Below are 8995 nucleotides of genomic sequence, written 5' to 3' on the forward strand. Positions count from 1 at the left end.
TGAAATGAAGGAAAAAATGTTAAGGGCAGCCAGAGAGAAAGGCTGGGTTACCCACAAAGGGAAGCCCATTAGACTAACAGCAGATTTCTCAGAAGAAACTCTCCAAGTCAGAAGAGAGTGAGGGTCAATATTCAACATCCTTAAAGAAAAGAATTTTCAACCCAGAATTTCATATCCAGCCAAGCTAAGTTTCATAAGTGAAGGAGAAATAAAATCCTTTACAGACAAGCAAATGCTTAGAGATTTTGTCACCACCAGGCCTGCCCTACAAGAGATCCTGGAGGAAGTACTAAACATGGAAATGAACAACTGGTACCAGCCACTGTAAAAACATGTCAAAATGTAAAGTCCATCAATGCGAGGAAAAAACTGCATCAACTAATGAGCAAAATAACCAGCTAATATCATAATGACAGGATCAAGTTCACACATAACAATATTAACCTTAAATGTAAATGGACTAAATGGTCCAATTAAAAGACACAAACTGGCAAATTGGATAGAGTCAAGACCCTTCAGTATGCTGTATTCAGGAGACCAATCTCACATGCAGAGACATACATAGGCTCAAAATAAAGGGATGGAGGAAGATCTACAAAGCAAATGGAAAACAACAAAAAAGCAGGGGTTGCAATCCTAGTATCTGATAAAACAGACTTTAAACCATCAAAGATCAAAAGAGACAAAGAAGGCCATTACATAATGGTAAAGGGATCAATTCATCAGGAAGAGCTAACTATCCTAAATATATATTCACCCAATACAGGAGCACCTAGATTCATAAAATAAGTCCTTAGAGACTTACAAAGAGACTTAGACTCCCATACAATAATAATGGGAGACTTTAAGACCCCACTGTCAATATTACACAAATCAACGAGACAGAAACTTAACAAGGATATGTAGGAATTGAACTCAACTCTGCACTAAGCGGACCTAATAGACACCTACAGAACTCTCCATCCCAAATCAACAGAATATATATTATTAGATCAATATCCCTGATGAACATCAATGCAAAAATCCTCAATAAAATGCTGACAAACCGAATCCAGCAGCACATCAAAAAGCTTATCCACCATGATCAAGTGGGCTTCATCCCTGGGATGCAAGGCTGGTTCAACATATGCAAATCAATAGACATAATCCATCATACAAACAGAACCAAAGACAAAAATCACATGATTATCTCATAGATGCAGAAAAGGCCTTTGCCAAAATTCAACAGCCCTTCATGCTAAAAACTCTCAATAAATGCGGTATTGATGTAACGTGTCTCAAAATAATAGGAGTTATTTATGACAAACCCACAGCCAATATCATACTGAATGGGCAAAACCTGGAAGTATTCCCTTTGAAAACTGGCACAAAACAGGGATGTCCTCTCTCTCACCACTCCTATTGAACATAGTGTTGGAAGTTCTGGCTAGGGCAATCAGGCAAGAGAAAGAAATCAAGGGTATTCAGTTAGGAAAAGAAGAAGTCAAATTGTTCCTGTTTGCAGATGACATGATTGTATATTTAGAAAACCCCATCATCACAGCCCCAAATCTCCTTAAGCTGCTAAGCAACTTCAGCAAAGTCTCAGGATACAAAATCAATGTGCAAAAGTCACAAGCATTCTTATACACCAATAAAAGACAAACAGACAGCCAAATCATGAGTGAACTCCCATTCACAACTGCTTCAAAGAGAATAAAATGCCTAGGAATCCAACTTACAAGGGATGTAAAGGACCTCTTCAAGGAGCACTACAAACCACTGCTCAGTGAAATCAAAGAGGACACAAACAAATGGAAGAACATACCATGCTCATGGATAGGAAGAATCAATATTGTGAAAATGGCCATAATGCCCAAGGTAATTTATAGATTCAATGCCATCCCCATTAAGCTACCAATGTCTTTCTTCACAGAATTGGAAAAAACTGCTTTAAAGTTCATATGGAGCCAAAAAAGACCCCGCACTGCCAAGACAATCCTAAGCCAAAAGAACAAAGCTGGAGGCATCACGCTACCTGACTTCAAACTATACTACAAGGCTACAGTAACCAAAATAGCATGGTACTGCTACCAAAACAGAGATATAGACCAATGGGACAGAACAGAACCCTCAGAAATAATACTACACATCTACAGCCATTTGGTCTTTGAAAAACCTGATAATAACAAGAAATGGGGAAAGGATTCCCTATTTAATAAATGGTGCTGGGAAAACTGGCTAGCTGTAAGTAGAAAGCTGAAACTGGATCCTTTCCTTACTCCTTATACAAAAATTAATTCAAGATGGATTAGAGACTTAAATGTTAGACCTAAAACCATAAAAACCCTAGAAGAAAACGTAGGTAATACCATTCAGAACATAGGCATGAGCAAGGACTTCATGTCTAAAACACCAAAAGCAATGGCAACAAAAGCCACAATTGACAAATGGGATCTAATTAAACTAAAGAGCTTCTGCACAGCAAAAGGAACTACCATCAGAGTGAACAGGCAACCTACAGAATGGGAGAACATCCTTGCAATCTACTCATCTGACAAAGGGCTAATATCCAGAACCTATAAAGAACTTAAACAAATTTAGTAAAAAAAACCAAACAACCCCATCAAAAAGTGGGCAAAGATATGAACAGACACTTCTCAAAAGAAGACATTCATACAGCCAAAAGACACATGAAAAAATGCTCATCATCACTCACCATCAGAGAAATGCAAATCAAAACCACAGTGAGATACCATGTCACAGCAATTAGAATGGCAATCATTAAAAAATCAGGAAACAACAAGTGCTGGAGAGGATGTGGAGAAATAGGAACACTTTTACACTGTTGGTGGGACTGTAAACTAGTTCAACGATTGTGGAAAACAGTGTGGCGATTCCTCAAGAATCTAGAACTAGAAATACCATTTGACCCAGCCATCCCATTACTGGGGATATATCCAAAGGATTATAAGTCATGCTGCTAGAAAGACACATGGACACATTATGTTTATTGCGGCACTATTCACAATAGCAAAGACTTGGAATCAACACAAATGTCGATCAGTGACAGATTGGATTAAGAAAATGTGGCACATATACACCATGGAATACTATGCGGCCATAAAAAAGGATGAGTTCTTGTTCTTTGCAGGGACATGGATGCAGCTGGAAGCCATCATCTCAGCAAACTATCGCAAGAATAGAAAACCAAACATCACATGTTCTCACTCATAGGTGGGAATTGAACAATGAGATCAATTGGACACAGGAAGGGGAACATCACACACCAGGTCCTATTGTGGGGAGTGGGGAGGGGGGAGGGATAGCATTAGGAGATATACCTAATGTAAATGACGAGTTAATGGGTGCAGCACACCAACATGGCACATGTATACATATGTAACAAACCTGCACGTTGTGCACATGTACCCTAGAACTCAAAGTATAATAATAAAAAAAGATAAACAATTAAATATATTTAATACTAAAACTACACAATGAACCAGATTCACACATGAATTAACATTTCAGCCTTAAGATATTTCTATATAAGCACACTATATTTTTGGTTACATTTATTAAAATTATTTATTTTGAGAGTTCTTTTATGTTTATGCTTAAGAATATTATATCTATGTAAAATAAAATTGAATCTTCTCACTGAGTCATCAAACGTTTGTTTTAGAAAATGGAAATCATCTTTTAAAAGCAGATTTTCTATAGAAATGAAAGCTAGCACAACTAAAAAGAATTTGAAGTAATCATTGAAATTAACCTTTACATTTGCTCCTGGCTTTCACAATTTAGAAGCCCTGAAGAGAAGTGGCCAGATGAGGAACAGTCCTACCTTGATTAAAAAAGAATCATAATGGATATACATAAAATCATATCTTTATCACTTTCTCTCCAATATTCCATACTAAATAACTGCTGTATAGTTTAAATTGGCCATTATAGACTATAAAATGTATGAAATGATTATTTCATCTTTTTGTACCTCTATATAAGATATATATATATGATATATATATATATTTCTATCTCTGTCTCAATTTCTGTTGTCCAGAAAGAATGCAGCAATTTTTCATGTAAGAAAAACTATAAAAATCTCAGAGATTAACTACCACAGTTTGAAATTAAATAGTTGTATGTTTTTTTAAATAATGTTTAGACAGTATAAAGTCCTCTATCATTCTTTATTATTTTCTCCTTTCTCTCTTACAAGCCTCTTATTGGTTTTTTGTTTGTTTGTTTGTTTGTTTGTTTTTTCCGGTTTTAAGGGACAAAGAAAGGGTGGAAAGGAATAATGGCACAACTTTCAACATATCTGTTTTTTTAAGCTTTGTTCTCAGCCATTATGATTTTATTGCTCTGGGATGAAGTAAAGAGGTAATCACTGCTGTTTTAGCAAATAGCAATCAGTGTTAAGAACAAAACTAGTGTGCTCTTTCATGCTTGCATTTTATTTCTGTGTACAAAACCATATTCTTTATGTTTCATGTAATTCTTCAGTTTTCCTTGTTAGTTGTCAAAAGTTTGAATAAAAGATAGTAAACTTATGCAATAACTAAAGATTTTATTTGAGACAAGAGAACTGAAATTAGAGTGTGTCAACCAAATCTATTCATTTATTTGTTAGGAACAGAACCAAATTATTGGCATACAAGCTTAAAAAGAACATCTAACGTCCAAAATGGAAAGCAATATGTGTGAAATATAGAACGTAGTATAGAACCTATTATTTAGTTCAACAATGTTTGTTATTTTAAAGTTTATTTATTTATTTATTTATTTATTTATTTGTTTTTGGAGATGAAGTCTCTCTCTGTAACCCAGGCTGGAGTGCAATGGCACAATCTAGGCTCACTGCGGCCTCTGCCTCCCAGGTTCAAGTCATTCTCCTGCCTCAGTCTCCTGAAAACATGGGACTACGGCACGCACCACCATGCTCCAGCTAATTTTTTGTATTTTTTAGTAGAGGCAGGGTTTCAGCATGTTGCCTAGGCTGGTCTCGAACTCCTGAGCTCAGACAATCCACCTGCCTTGGCCTCCCAAAGTGCTAGGATCACATGCATGAGCCACCATGCCTGGCCTAAAGTTAATATTTAAATGCTGAAAAACATTTATTTGGATGAATTAAAAAATGTGAGTTGAAATACAAGCCAACCACAAGAGTTCTTTAGTTTCAAAAACACAAACAAGAAAAATATGCATATTTTATATTTTACTTCTGGTTCTTTACTAGAATTTTGTCATGACATAAAAAAATATTTTCTGAACTCTACTTTATTTTCTGATTATAAGAAAATTAACTAGATAAAAATTCTGAAAAAAAATTTTTTTTTTTTTTTTTTTGAGACGGAGTCTCGCTCTGTCGCCCAGGCTGGAGTGCAGTAGCCGGATCTCAGCTCACTGCAAGCTCCACCTCCCGGGTTCACGCCATTCTCCTGCCTCAGCCGCCCGAGTAGCTGGGACTACAGGCGCCCGCCACCATGCCCGGCTAGTTTTTTGTATTTTTTTAGTAGAGACGGGGTTTCACCGTGTTAGCCAGGATGGTCTCGATCTCCTGACCTTGTGATCCGCCCATCTCAGCCTCCCAAAGTGCTGGGATTACAGGCGTGAGCCACCGCGCCTGGCCTGAAAAAAAAATTTTAATGATCATTGGCTTTACTTAATGTTATCCCTTTGGGAAAAATTTCCTTCAATATACAGATAACCTACATAGAGGACTAGAATATTTAAAACTCTGCTTCTTGTGCTCATACACTAATTCAACATTCACTGAGCAGCAACATGTGCTAGGTCTGAGGAAGGTACAGAGGGCAGAAGTTGAATAAAATATCCCTTTGTCCCTAAACAGACATGCAAATAGAATTGCAAGACAGTTATAAGTGCTATTATAGAGATAAGATCAAAGTACTGTGGAAGGAGAGGGAGATAAATTTTACCCCAAGGATTATATAAGACTAAGCGACTTTAGTGGGAGTGAATTAGGAATTCAGCAGAATTGTTTTACAAGACCATACTGATAAAACAGGATGCGGTAAAGAAGCTGGCGAAAATCCGCCAAAACCAAGATGGCAAAAAAAGCAACCTCTGGTCATCCTCACTGCTCATTATATGCAAATTATAATACACTACCATACTAAGGGAAACTCCCACCAGTGCCAAGGCAGTTTACGAATACCATGGCAACATCCAAAAGTTATTCTGTGTGGTCTGAAAGAAAGACAAACTCTCAGTTTCAAAAATGCCCTGTCCATTTTGAAGACTCAGGAATAATCCACCCCTTGTTTAGCACATGATCAAAAAAAAAAAAACATAAAAGTAGCCAATCAGCAGCAGCCCTCAGGGCTCACTCTATGACATCTTTTCTGATGACTGATGAAGTGACAATGGAGACATCCCCCAAGACCCCAAATTAAGATCAATCAGCATCACTTAGACCTGATTGGTGGGTGAGTCTCCCATTGTCTAGATTCAACTTACTGTCTTTTACTTGCCCCGCTTTGATTTTGGTCCCTCTGTCCTTTCCTACATTCTTTATTGTGGACAGATGGGAAAGTGGCCATGAGGCTTCTGGCTTCAAAGCCGGATTGCAGTCTGCCATTGTCTGGGTGCCCCAGATGGGAGCACGTCTGGCCAGCCATGTCCATTGTAGCCCATCTGTTGCCCCTTCTCTCAGAGTTTTTCTCCTTCATTTCTAATAACAGGCAATTTTACTTTCCTGTTCTTAGTGCCAAAATGCATGCTTATGTTTATTTCATTATCGTGTTTGTAGTCTTTGCTTTAGCTATTTGGGCAATGGTTTAAGGCAGGACACTTGGTTGTGAGATGTCTCCTGTTGTGTTAACCCTGTGATGCCAAAGTCATGTTGTTCTGTGGCCCCAGTAGTTTTAGGCCTAGTGTCTTTGGGGTTAACTATTGGCCAACCCCAGAATGCTTCAGTGTTTTTGGCATTTGGTGTGGGGACCCTTGTTAGTTGATACTTGGATACTCTGCATTTTTTGGCATTTGATACCACTAGCTGCCCCTGGATGCTCTGCAATGTTTGGCAGTGGCATTCTTGCTAGGATTGTGAGTTAGAGTCCATCCTAAGGACATTATGGTTTTGCCTTTTATTGTTTTCTACCCTAAAGTCATCATTTTCTGTAATAGCATTTCTGCAACTTTTTATACACTTTTACCACTTTTCTTATTGTCACTTTATTTTACACTTTGCTATAGGAGGTGAGAATTTGAAGAGGAAAATAATTGAGCTCTTGCTAGACTTAGAAAAACTTTTGTCTAATAGATCCTTATTAGACATGGAGACAATGGCAAGTCCCAAAGAACTTGTCACTAGGCTGTCTTTTAGGCAATTAGAACAATTCAAATTAGAAATCAAATTTAGCCATGTGGAAAAGTCCCAATTTTTTAGAGAGAATATTTGGATTCAGCTATCATTTAGAAAATCATGAGATTGTGTTATTATTTCATGGCTAGAGTCCTAAGATAAAAGCTATTGGATCTTTGTTTATGTGTATGTATACATGTCTAGATGTGTTTATGTGTATGTACATTCATTATATTATATATTGTACCTACAGAGTACCAAACAGGCTTATAAATAAAAGACCACTCATAAGTTAAGTCCAAGCATTTTTCAAGTTCATGTGATAAGTTCATGGAAACTTAGAATTAATAAAAATTTATATATAATTCTGTATATGAAATATGCCAAAGAAAATATGATCTTATTGAAACAAAATTGGTCAATTGGACATTACTTAAAAGTGGGTTTTACAATATAGATTTAAGAAGAAACAAGAAACAAGTGAGAAAGATTAAAACAAATCAATAAGTAAGAAAAATGTGAAGGTTATGAATACAATGATGTATTTTTGGTAATAAAGGTTAAAAGTAAATAAATGTTATATGAGAAAGGATCATGTGTGGCAAATTCTTGTCCTAAAGTAGGATGACTAATTATTTAGGAAAGAAAAAAGTATAGGATAAGTCAGAAAGTCTAAGCATGTCATAGATGATCTATGTAAGTCATGATAAGGTTTATAAAAGGGAGCTTATTTTAAAAATTATATATAATTAAATTAGCTGTAACTGAAATAAAATTTATTTATAATAATCTATGTAAATTTTGGTCCTCATGTTAAAACAAGTTTTCTTATTTAAGTGTTGGTTTGCTTATAGTAAGACCACAAGAAATACTGACTTTTAATTCTAAAATCTATTTTAAGACTTCTCAGCTTTACATCAGTTTCTTTTCCCTTGTAAAGGTGTACCCTTTGCAAACTCAAACATGACTGTTCTAGCCTTCTTCTCGGAAAAAAAAAAAAAAACAACTCATCTCATGCTGCAGCTCAGTAGTTAAAGATTTGTTCTTTCATAGTGATGGCTAGGGTTCAATTCCTGGCTTAGGGAATGAGTTCTTTCTGGTTTGACACTTGTGGGACTTTTGCTATTTATTTATTCTTTTACCCTCCATATACAGTTTCTGATTTTCTGACTTGAATTTTCTTTTCTCTGAGCTACCTTAGGGGTGATTCTAGATGCTTGGCTTCTCTCCGGAGACATCTTGTGCATCTGTAGTTAAGTCATAAAACGTTAGTGAGGCTTATTGGTTTCACTTGAGAAAACACCTTTGGGGAAAATAAAAAATGGCTAAAAATGGCTTAAAAGCCAGAATTTTCAGCTATTTGTTCTGGCTAGAGTCTGCCTGGTATAAAGAGATTTAAAAAGATTATTTTTAAAAGAGCTCTGTGTTTAAAATTCAGCTTAACTAAAAATAAATATCCAAGATATAAACATATATGTACATGTACATTTTTTCTTAAATGTTTTTATGCATTTTCTCTCCTTGGATCTTGATTTTTTTTTTTTTTTTTTTGAGAAAAAGTGTTGTTGTTTTTTTTTTTTTTCTCAGTGAAATAATTTATTTCTATAGTCTGTCATCTTGCCACCCTCAACATCCACCTGAGACATTGTCCACTGCTTCTGACAATAGTAGCAGAAT

The 8995-nt window shown here is 36.1% G+C and overlaps 1 protein-coding gene across 27 annotated transcripts in view; it reads right to left on the minus strand.

Moving 5' to 3' along the window:
• LOC105479621 (coiled-coil serine rich protein 1) overlaps positions 1 to 8995 on the minus strand; it is a 1449255-nt gene that overhangs the window by 1094425 nt on the left and 345835 nt on the right. The window lies entirely within an intron of this gene.

Source organism: Macaca nemestrina, chromosome 3 (assembly GCF_043159975.1).
Source record: "Macaca nemestrina isolate mMacNem1 chromosome 3, mMacNem.hap1, whole genome shotgun sequence".
In the NCBI taxonomy this organism is placed as follows: domain Eukaryota; kingdom Metazoa; phylum Chordata; class Mammalia; order Primates; family Cercopithecidae; genus Macaca; species Macaca nemestrina.